The following is a 12,997-nucleotide window of genomic DNA, read 5'->3' as shown; positions in this document are numbered from 1 at the left end:
TAGCATGTTGTGACTTTTCTGATAGGCTATATAATGTTTTCATTAGAAAAATAAAAAGTATATTATTAATATATATTTAGATTAATATAAAAATTCAAAAATTCCATTAAAAATTTCATGTTTCAAGAAACTTTTAAATTATATTTAAAATCAATATATTTTTCACTTTACTTTTTCCTCAAGACTTTTTATTTGATAATGTTTTCACATAAAAAGTATCTAGAAATATATTTAAACTTAAAATTTAATTGTGAACTGGTGAATCAATACATATTTAGATGAAATTTTCTGTAATAGAGACTTGAGTAAGTAAATCACAAGATACGATATAAAAGCACACTTTCATGACTGGAATCAGTTGCATGGAAAACCATCTCCATTTCAGTTTATTTCCTTGGACACATAAGCAAGAGAGTCAAAAGTGTTTCATTAAGGTCATACTCATAAGCTCATTTGGAATTCAAAAGAAAATTCTCTGAGTTTGTGAAGTTTGGGGTCAGAGAATAATCATGTAAGTGGAAAGTGTAATTGAAAGAATCCTGATTTTTGAATTTTCTATTTCCAATTTCTCCTGTCAGCTCCAACTTGTTTGAACACACTTCACACACACACACACACACACACACACACACACAAATACCTTCTTTCCCATACACAGAGCTGCCAAGAGACAATTTATTAAGCAGATTTGTTGGGTTGTTTTGTATGTGAGTGTGCGTTAATTCAGTTCATGGGCATAAATCTGAAAGGATAAACTATTTAAATTCTTAACAGAGCTCAAGTTCAAAAATGTTTGTAATGCAATTCTAAGACATAAAAAGATATATACTCTGTGCCTTATAACTCATGTTTTTATCAATACATATGCTGAATATTAAGTAATTAAAGATGTTGGACAGCTGATCTGACCAGGCTTCTCATGTAACAAATATTGTCATTCTTTCTCATAAGTGTTGCTTTAGGAAGAATTGTTTTTAAAAACTGTACATGCTCAGGGTATGTTAAGTGAAGTTATATTAGGGACTGGGAGAAGGCATAAGGAGTTTGGACAATCACATCCTGCCCAAACTAATTTTTCACACACCTTTGCATCAAATTATCAGTTCATAGTCTATTTCCAGAACTCCAAATTCCTGCATTAATGGGACTAGTCTTGCAAAATTATGTCTTGGGAATCTGTGATTTCTTATCAAAGTTAAGAAGTAACATACAGAGAATAAAATGCTCTATTAATACAAGGATGTTCTCATGATTTTGCACTGTGTACTAATCAAGCAATTTGATTTCAAGTAGGTAAGAGATTCTTTTTATACAAGCTATTTAAATAAATTATTCATGCTTAATATATGTATATAAAATTTACATAAATGTAAAGTATAAACTTCCCATGATTCATGATGCAGTGACTTTTTTTTGCCTCCATAGATATTATTTCTTTTATTTTTGATGATATATTTATATTCATATATAGTGTGAAGGCATACTATGAAGAAAATCATGATAAATACTGATGGAAATTATGACTTAGTTATTTGTTTGAAAGGGGAAGTTACAGAAAGACAGGGAGGGACAGAGAAACCTTCAATCTCCTGACTCACTCCCCCAAATAGTTGCAACAGCCAATACTGAGCCAAGCCAATGCCAGAAGCCTGCAACTCCATGTGGGTACCTCTCCTGGGTACATGAGCAGGGAGCGGCTCTGAAGTGGAGCATCTGGACTCGAACTGCCTTCATAGGGAATACTGGTGTTCCAGGCAGTGGCTGAATCTGCTACACAACAATGCCAGCCCAACAGTGATTGATTTTAGTAGAAATACTCTACACAGACATTACTCATAATAAAGGATCTTAATTCACAAAAGTTGTAGAGTTAGTACAGTGATAACAGTGCAGTGCAGCTCCATCCTTTCCTGGATATCTGAGATTAAAAGACACAGTAACCGACTGAATATGTCAAGTATTGCATGAGATGCCTCATAGCTGTGAGGTTATGAAGCTCTCACATTAACAGTGTGAACCAGGAACTTATCGGTCTTCCAGTTGGAAATTAAAACTCTGATGTTTAATTTTTGAATATCAGACTTAATTTATTAGGCATTCTGTGATAACTGTGCTTTCATATTTGTTAATATAATCAAGTATGCATTGCAATTGTATATATATTTCTATATGTATTTATGTTGATTTTAACTCTAGCATGTGAAGACCTTGCAAGTTGACACTAATAAGTAAAAGCTATTAATTGTAATAAGTAAAAGCTATTAATAAGTAAAAAAATTCCTTTTTTTAAAAGATAGGTTTATTTATTTATTTATTTTGACAGGCAGAGTTAGACAGTGAGAGAGAGAGACAGAGAGAAAGGTCTTCCTTTTCCATTGGTTCACCCCCCAAACTGAAAAACTACAACATGTCTTGGATCTATTGGAGAACAGACTGCAAACTTTAGAGCTAAAAAATGGAATAGGGGCCAGGGAAAGTGTCTACCATTGGAGAGAGACTAGTGAAGCTCACAGTCCAGAGACAAGGCTCCCTAACAGGTAGAGATTCAATCATTAGACTATAGCAAGATCCCTCTCCCTTCATCTTCACGGGGCCCTAATATAACAGTAGATTCTTTTTGGAAAGAAAACAACATATAGACTCTCTGACAAATCCAAAAGTAAGTTTTAAAAGCAAAAGTGGACAGAAAATGCAAAGGAATTAGAGGAAACTAAAGCTGTACCTATACTTGCAGCAAACATTAAAAACATCCTACCTCAGGTTGGGGTTTTGGCTCGGCAGTGAGCACCACTTGGGACAGCTACGGATTCCATTGGAGTGTCTGGGTTTGTATCCCACTCTTGCTCTGTATTCTGGCTTCTTGCTAATGCAGTAGAGGAGACAACAGATGAAGACTCGAGTATTTGAGTCCCCACTCCCCATGAGGGAAATCAGAATTGAGTTCCAGGCTTCTAGCATCAGCCTGACCCAACCCTGGCTGTTACAGCATTTGGGGAGTAAACCAGTAGATGGAAGATTTCTCTCTCTGTCAGTCTATCTGTTTCTTTCTTTCAAATAAACAGAAACAAATAAGTCAATAAGTAGCCTACATCTTTGAGGTCGGTATTTAGCCTAGTGGGCAAGATGCTGGTTAAAACATCGAAATCCTGTACCACAGGGCCTGGCTTCTAACCCTCATTCCAGCTCCTGAAACTAGCTTCATGCTATTGCAGATACCGAAAGGCACTGGTGACAGCCCAAGTTCTTGGTGTCCTGCCACTCATGTGGAGACCTGAATTGCCTTCCTCATTCCTGATTTCAGTGATGTGGACATTTGGGGATTAAATCAGTGGATAGGCTCTCTGTTTCTCACATAAATCATTTTTTAAAACTTATAACACATGAAAAGTGTTCCACTTTTTAGATTAATATAAATTCTCACACTAACTATTCCTTTACTTCAGTTCCTTTTACCCAATATAAATTTTAAATATTTTAAAATTTGCCACTAGGCAAGTAAAAATAGTTTTTAAGAGACACTGCAATCATCAGAGCCAGACTCAGGTATTATACAAATGTGGAATTTTCAGTTAGGAAATTTAAAATAACTATACTGGATAAGCACAGGGACTAATGGAAAAATCAACATGCCAAATTAGCTGTGTAATATAAACAGAGACAGAGAAATTAAAATGAAGCTCTGGTGTTTCACAGCACAGTAGAATGACTGTGGTTCACAATTGTGTTATCCACCATAGAAAAGAGTACAAGGTGGGAGCTGATAGGCTCCAAATACAGAGTAATAAACTTTTCAATCTGAAACACAGAGTTAAAAGAATGAAATCAGAAGAGAATACCCAGAAATCATGGAGGATTTGCAAAAGGTGTAACTATGCATGATTAAAATAACAGGAGAAGAAAAAGAGAAAAGAGCACAATAAATATTTCTAGTAAAAATGATCAAGAGTTTTCAAAATTAATGATGGCCACTAAATCACAGACCCAAGAAATTCAGAGAATATCAGTCATGATAAATACCAGAACCCAAATCAATTACACACATACAAGGCACATCATTCAGACTGTAGAATGCAAAAGACCAAGAGAAAATCTGGGAGGAAAATGGAAGAAAAACCCAACACACATTAGTGGTAAAAGAACAAGAATAACAACTGTGAGGAACTCGGTAGAACCATGCAATTAAATTAGAATGGAATAAAATATTTGTCATGTTGAAATCTACCCCCAATATAAATTCTATATGTCCAGCAAAAATTTCTGTAAAATTAGACAGAAACAAATATTAAGACAAAGAGAAAATGAGATAATTTGGTGTTACTAGAAATTACCTGAAAATAAATATTAAAATTGTTTAGACTGAAGGAAATGACATAGGTCAGAAACTTGAATCTGCATGAGAAATGAAAAGTTTTGAGAAGGGTTAAAAGAAGGTAGAACAATATTTAATTTTTTCTTAATCAAAATGATGACAGTTTGAAATAATAATATAACAATATATTGGGTGATTATAGTATAGCATTGTATAAAATATTGGCTTTATAATACATATAATTGCTTATTATTCTTGAAAAGTTTACTTTTTGTAGATTTGTTCTGCTTTTCTAATGTGTGTGTATATTGCCATAAATTCCCTTTAACCACTACTTTTTTCTCCATCCTATGTGTATTGATATGTAGTATGCTCATTTTAATTTAGATCCAATTTTTTAAAGATTTATTTATTTATTTATTTATTTATTTGAAATGAGGAGTTATAGAGAGACAAAAGCAAAGAGAAAAAGAGCAGTCTTCCATCTGCTGGTTCCTTTCCCAGGTGGCCAAAATGGCCAAGCTGAGCCAATCTGAAGCCAGGAACCAGCAGCTTCTTCTGGGTCTCCCACACGGGCGCAGGGGCTCAAGGACCATACAGGTGCAGGGGCTCAAGGACTACTACATTCCCAGGCCATAGCAGAGAGCTGGATCAGAAGTGGAGCAGCCGGGGCTCCACATGGGATGCTGGCATCACAGGCAGAGGTGGTACCTTTATTTGCTATGCCACAGTGCTGGCCCCTAGATCCAAATTTTCTATTATCTGTTGCCAGATTCCCTTTCTGTCCCATGGAAACGTAGAAGTATATTGTTTAATTTCCAAATAATTGGAGATTGCTCTGATTTGTTACTGAATGTGATAGCAATCCCACACATCATTTGTAAAATGTTTTCCTTTTTATTGTTTGAAAATGTACATTTTATGCCATAGAATGTTCACTATGTTGATTAATATTCCATGTGAACTTGAGGAAACTGCTTGCTTTGTTAAGTGTAGTATTGCACAAATGTTATGTTCCTGGTGATTTCTGCTTGTCTGATCTGTCATTTATTGACAGATGTTAAGTCTCCAACAATGATAGGCAGCTGGTTAATTTTACTTGTAGCTTTATCAGTTTCCCCTTGTTTACTTAGGTGCTCTGATAGTTAATTTTTGGTGTCCAGTTGACTGGATGAAAGGGTAGCTTTACCCCTGGGGATGCCTATGATGCTGTTTCTGGAAGAGACTGAAATTTGCATCATTAAACTGAATAAGAAGGTCCATCCTCAACTAACGTGTGTGGGTATGAACCAAGCAACTAAGGACACAGAACAGAAAGATAGAGGAAAGGTAAATTTTCCTTTCTTTCTCTTCTGCAAATGAGATCTCCTCCTTTCTTCTCCTTCTCCTGCTCTTTCTCCTTCTTCTTCAGATTTATTTACTTAGATGAAAGGCAGAGTTACTGAATGAGAGGATGAGACAGAGAGACATATCTTCTTTCTGCTGGTTCACTCCCCCTATGGCTGCAATGGCCAGGGCTGGGCTGGACTGAAGCCAGGATCCAGGACTTTATTCCAGGACTTCCATAAGGTTGCAGGGGCCCAAGCACTTGGGCCATCTTCAACTGCTTTCCTAGGCACATTAACAGGGAGCTGGATTGGAAATGCAGCATCTTGGACTTGTGATGTCAGCGTTCAGGTGGTGGCTTAACACACTGACCCTGAGACACTTCTTCAGCCTGTTGATATCAGAACTCCATGTCTGCTGGCGTTCAGATTTTGGGACATGCGCACCTCAGGTCCTCAAGCCTTCAGCCTCAGAACTGTTCTCCAGATTCTGAGGCCTTTGAACTTGGACTGGGTCATCTCTTAGAAAGACTAAAATCTCAAACACTAACCACAGCAAATTCCAGCAAGATGTTTAACAACAAGAACTTTTACTTTTGCTGCAAATGTCATTACTTCTGTGAGTGAGAACTGGTGAAGCTATTTAGAAAACATTTGTCAGCCTCTCACAATGCTAAATGAGGCCATCATATGATCCAGTACTGATGTCTCTAGGTATTTCCTGAATTGAGTGGGCAAATATGTCTTCTCAAACTCTGAACAAAAAGATTATGCCACTTTTTAAACAGTTTTAAACTGGAAGTGAGAATGATATCTTGAATGGATGAATATAGAAATAATTGAATGGATAAACTACAGAACACCTATACAATGAAACTATTCAGCAATAAAATATGGTACTATCCAGCTAACAAAAACAAGAATTAAACTTTGGCAAAGACAAAGTTATAGACCCTGTAAACACAGAAAATGATGTTTGCCAGGAATTTGAGGAAGATAGAGAGTTGAATAAGTGAAACACAAAAAATATTTAGGATGATGAATCTAATCAGACATGTCTGTAATGGTTTTGATAGAGAACAATGTATTTGTCAAAGATATCTTTACTGCCAGAAAGTGAGCCGTAAGTCTGTATACAGATTTTCACATATTATTTGTGATAAAAGATTCTAACTTAACAAACATATGAAATAATCTAAAGGAAAATTGTTGGGAGAAAAGTTACCTAAGTAACTTTGAAAGTGAGTAGAGCCTAATACTAAAGGTGAATGGAACTGAAATAAGCATGTTTTTTACTGTTAAAGTTGTTTCCCACAGAAGTATAGGTTAAGGATTCTGAAACCACTCTGTGTGCATATAGGTCACTATTAAACAAGGATAGAAGGCTAGAATGAGCCATATGGATTGAGCTGGAGATATCAGTATGAACTCATACCTTGATAGACAAAATAAATAGAAACTATAGATACACGCACAATCATGGATTAGAACACATACCATTTATTGCATTGTTCTGTCAATTGAGCGGGTGGGGTAGCAATGAAACCATAGTATCAGTAAGTACATGTATATCCCAGATTTTGGGTTGAACTACTATTCTCAAAAAAAAAAAAAAAAAAAAAAAAAAAAAAAAAAGGCTGGAGCTGCTTAGAGAAGCATTCAGTCCTAGAATTGGAGCAGGTAACATACAGGAAGCCTAGAACAACTTACAGTGTCAGGAAGGAAGTGGGGCTAGCATTTTAACAGTGAGTTAAAATGCCTCTTGCAACACTTAAATCCCATATTGGAGTACCTGTTCAAGTTCCCCTTAATCCACTTCCATTCTTGCTCTCTGCTAATGTGGGGAAACAGTAGAACATGGGCCCCTCCCCTCATGTGGGAGACCTGGATGAAGCTACTGGATCCTGGTTTCAGCAAGGCCCAGCCGAGGTTGGTGCACCCATGTAGCAGGTGAATCAGCAGATGGTTCTGCCTCTACTTCTCTGTCTGTTACTGTGTTTTTCCCATAAATAAATAAGTAAATAAATAATTTATAAGAAGAAAAGTAAGGAAATTGAAGTGCCAAAAAAGAGAATAAACACAACAATAATGGGGTTATATCAAAGGGAAACAGTACTGAACTAAAAAAAATGTCAACAATAGAATTATATGAATGACAAAAAGAATGGCATTGGGTTATAATACCAAATAAAAAGTACAAAAAGTTCCTGTGAGTGCATATTGATATAAATACAAAAATTAATAAGTAGGACACTAGTTAAAAAGTCCTTCATGAAGGATTTTAAATATTTCATGTGGGCAACTCACTCTCAAAGAGATTGAGTGAAACTCCCTTTTAAAAGTATTATCTTTAAATGTGGGATTCCCATCATCCCATCAGAATATATGTGTATATATATATATACACTTAAGATTTATTTTATTTATTTGAAAGAGTTATAGACAGAGGTAGAGACAGAGAGAGGGGTCTTCCATCCGCTGGTTCACTCCCCAGATGGCTGCAATGACCAGAGCTGTGCCGATCCAAAGCCAGGAGCCAGGAGCTTTTTCTGGGTCTCCAACATGAGTTCAGGGGCCCAAGGACTTTGGCCATCTTCTACTGTTTTCCCAGGCCATAGCAGAGATCTGGATTGGGAGAGGAGCAACCAGGACTAGAACCGGTGCCCATATGGGAAACCGGTGCCCATATGGGAGACCGGTGCTTCAGGCCAGGGTGCTAACCTGCTGGACCACAGCGCCAGCTCCCATCAGTATATATTTTATAAGAACGTGATCTGGAAAGGAAGGGAGGGGAGTATAAGATTAACTTGGAGAAAAATACAAAACATTAGCAAAATGATTAGTGTTCATATCAACAAAGGTAGATCGTATTGATATAAAACATCCTCATGGTATGATGCAATGTGCTGTGATTCAAAAATACATATTATCCCTGTGGTATTTCTCTCAAAATCCATAATGGAGCCTTCTTACGAGGAAAAGCTCAATTTCAGGAACATTCTGCAATATACTTAACCAGTCATCCTCAAAATCTTGAGTCATTAAAACAAGTTAAGTCTGAGAAATGCTCATACCAGGAGATGACTATAAGGAGATGAAACTAAATGTGATCTAAGGTCCTGGATAATATCTTAAAGCAGAAAGAAGACACTGAGTAAAAAGTGAAGACATCTGAGTCATTTATGACTTATATAATAGTCGTGTATCAACACTGGTTCATTGGTGGGACAAATGATCCATACCAATGTAAAATGTCAGTAATAGAACTGAGTATGGAAGATATGGGAACTATCTGCTATCTTCACAACTTTCCTGAAACTATTCCAAAAAAAATTTTATTTTAAATAAAAGCCTTAAAATCATATCATAGCTAGAAAGGTATGGAATGAATTCAGAGAGTTAGAAAAGGTCATGCTATATACCATGATTTAATAGAGATATTGTATTTATTCTGAATTCTATATTCTGTAGAATTTTGGAAACGTTGGTGATATTATAATTATATTTACATTTAAAAATACAACTCTATTCTATATGTGATATGCAGATTATAAAATAAAAGAATCAACAATTGGGAAAACTATTTCAAGGCTAACAAAATAGTCCATAAGAGTAGATGAGAAAATGCAGAACTGATAGGATATGATGGCTGATTACATTTAGTCTATGAAAGATGGGACTCATGGGTCAGCATAATTATTTTTGTTTTGTATATCTTGGTGAACAATGGGTAGCGTTGTTATGGAGAAATTGTAGAAAAAGTCTGTTTGTATTTGGAGTTTGCCAATTCAATATCATAAAAATGTGGTTAGTTATACACATAATTAAAAGAGGAAAAGTGACATAGAAATATTATGTCACGCAAACTTACACACCTAAAAGCATCAGAGCTGAAGTATTATCTCAGATGAATCCATAAAAAAGTGACTTTTGCATATTGCACCTTGCTTATTCTCTATCACAAAGGGAATCAAATTCTTCTTCTGTCCATGCAAGTTTCGACGTAATGTTCTTTTATCTATGAGCCATGCAACTTTTTGAAAAATGCATACGAAAGCTTTTCCTTCAGGAAGAAACATTTCAGGATAAGATCTTACCTTTTGCTCTTCTTGATAACTCAAGGCAAAGACATTTAACAGAGGCCTGTGCTGTGGCGCAGCTAGTTAAAGCCAGCATCCCATATGAAAACTGGTTCTAGTCCCAGCTGCTCCTCTTTCAATCCAGCTCTCCGCTATGGCCTGGGAAAGCAGTAGAAGATGGCCCAGGTTCTGGGACCCCTGCACCCATGTGGGAGGCCGGGAAGAAGCTCCTGGCTTCTATTTCAGATCAGCTCAGCTCTGGCCTTGCGGCCATTTGGGGACTGAACCAGCGGAGGGAAGACCTCACTCTCTTTGTCTCTACCTTGCTCTGTAACACTGTCTTTCAAATAAATAAAAGTAAATCTTAAAAAAATTAATTTTACCTCTTGCAAAAGATGGGAGGAAAATTGATTTCATCTGAGAATAGAATAAATATGGGATTTAGTTTGTGTAATATGATTGACAATCAAGGATTGCTTTATGATTTTTGTGAGCCCTGAGTACTTTTGACTTCATGGGCCCCTTCTTGCATTAGACACTATTCAAAATTATATTATAACACGGTTAATGTAATAGTACACTGATCTTACAGCATTACATTTTCTTTGACTTTCTTTGCCTGCTGTGTGTAATGGATAAGTCAGGTCTGTTCATATCTGTATGGAAAATATTCACAGAGTTAAGATGATGAGCAAAAGAAGCTAGGTAGCCAAATCACAGGTTTTGAAACTTTTCAGACGAGGATAATTTCAATTCATGAGAGTGCTATGTTAAAGTCAATGATTCATCTTTGATTACTAAAGCATTCTCCATCTCCCAAACTTTTACAAATGTAATTTTTAAAAATGAAAGTTGTAACTTTTGAGCATCACTAGTTGTTTTTCAGATTAAGGCAGATTGATTCATCTCATTATATACTTTTGTGTCAGTCAAACTCTTATTCTATTCAATATTATTATTATTTCACTATATTTTGCTCTTCAGTTATTCAAATACTTAAAATAACTGCACGGTGAAAACATTTTCTTTGTGTATGCAAATTTTCTTTCCTATCCAGGTTCTGAGTCACTTCCTCCTCAAATTTATTTTACATAGTTTATCTGTGGCATATTTCTCACTCTTTTTAGGTTTACCATAAAATAAGATGTTTTTAATATTTCAAGCATTTGGTCTTTGTCCTAGATATGCTAAAGCAAAGGAAATACTCTCTATTAATAATTCTACCTTTCTAAGCAAGTCATAACAAAAGAAGGGCAGCACATTAATTAATTAATATATGTGCCCAGAGGAAAATTAAACAGTTGAAATAATAAAAGTGGACATGACTCGGAATATTTGAATTGAATTGTAAGTATTGTATTATTTCAGTTACTAACACATTTAATCTGTAGTCTTGAGCAAGATTATACTTGGAAGTGAATTATTCTTAGACTGAGAATTCTGAATAGTCAAGAGTTTATACCTTTGCTGTTTAAAATGTTTTTTAACCACTACAAGTGAGAATAATTTTTAAGATGGTCAGTCACTATACTCTTTAATAGAATTAAAATACATATTGCACTGATGACACAAGGACATTATTTTGCACATATTATGGTTAGATGTTGGTACCCATGTGTATTTTTGCATATTTTTATAGGAGTTTAATTTATTTTACTCAACTTAAAAAGTCTTCAGATACTTACAACACTGCTTTTAACAGAATGAGACAAATCATGGGGAGGCAGTTTGTGACAAAACAATGTTGTACTTAGTTTTGTACATGTTGCATTTCGTTGTTATAAGAATTGAAAAATTTAACTGAGTTCAGGAGAAATAACTAAGGTATAAATTGCCATGTCATAGATCAAGAAAAAAAGATTTTTTCAAATATGAATGCATACAACCTGGGTTAAAATCAGCAAAAAACATTTTCTTGTCTAAAAGATGTGATAGATTTTTCAAATTTCCACAATATTGCTAATAATACAGTTTCTGACTCATCCACAAAAGGAAACATTAAAAGTGTATATTTATATTTATACTGTAAATTAAAATTGATCTAAGTGAATCAAAAAGAACTTGCAAAATATATGAGAGGTTAATTAAATGACACATAAGTGGCAAAACTGAGCAAGATACAAATTTCTCTTTTCATTTTATATTGAATTCACTCTAATCAGATTATTATTTTTATTCTTCACTTTACTGAAACTAGCACCAAAGTCACTAAATCTGCATTCATTCATTTGACAGTGAATTATGCTCAGCGGTATATTGACTTGACTGATAAATAGCATTAAATTGGTAGACTGGTACCAGACTGCTTAATTGGAATTTCCAAGACTTCTTTAGACTACTTCCTCCTCCCTTCATCTACTCTGATACCTTTTCTGTCTCCAGTCAAACATGAGCTACTCCCTTAAACTGAGGGTCCCTTTTTTTATGTGGCTACTTGATATTTGCCCTTGAATGCTGCATTAAATTCCCAAACTAAATGTGATGAGAATTGGGACCCATTGGATAATTTGTCTCTCAGACATATTTGGCTGAAAAATTTGTCTGTGAATGTTTGTACTAACAAAGTTAAGAAAGCCAAAGATTAGAACATTGTGTTAGTTAAAAGGAAATTGCTCTTGGGCCAGTGCCACGGCAACTCACTAGGCTAATCCTCTGCCTGCGGCGCCGGCACTCTGGGTTCTAGTCCCGGTTGGGGTGCCGGTTCTGTCCTGGTTGCTCCTCTTCCAGTCCAGCTCTCTGCTGTGGCCCAGGAGTGCAGTGGAAGATGGCCCAAGTGCTTGGGGCCTGCACCAGCATGGGAGACCAGGAGTAAGCACCTGGCTCCTGGCTTCAGATTGGCGCGGTATGTCCGCCATAGAGGCCATATTGGGGGGGGGGGTGAACCAACAGAAGGAAGACCTTTCTCTCTGTCTCTCTCTCTTTCACTAACTCTGCCTGTCCAAAAAAAAAAAAAAAAAAAAAAAAAGGAAATTGCTCTGATATAGGAAATAGCTAGTAGGTGGTTGATGGTTGATGAGTAGTATCTGTCAGTCTCAAACCATATTTCCCTCTTAGGAGCATGGCTGCAATGTGTGACTTAGTTTGTGGATTTGCAAGTAATGATCACTGTGCCACAATGTCAGTCCCTATGCAGAGAGAGAGAGGTATTTCATTGCTGTTTCACTCCCTAAATACCTGGAACAACCAGGACTGGGCCATGTGAAAGCCAGGACCCAGGAACTCCTTTCGGTTGGCAGGAACTCAAGCATTTGAGTTATTTGCTGTTTCTCAGTTGCATTCATGGG

The sequence above is a fragment of the Oryctolagus cuniculus genome, chromosome 9 (assembly GCF_051225735.1).
Source record: "Oryctolagus cuniculus isolate XC-2025 breed Fujian yellow rabbit chromosome 9, ASM5122573v1, whole genome shotgun sequence".
In the NCBI taxonomy this organism is placed as follows: Eukaryota; Metazoa; Chordata; class Mammalia; order Lagomorpha; family Leporidae; genus Oryctolagus; species Oryctolagus cuniculus.
The sequence above is the reverse complement of the archived record's forward strand: the minus strand, read 5'-3'. Positions refer to the sequence as shown.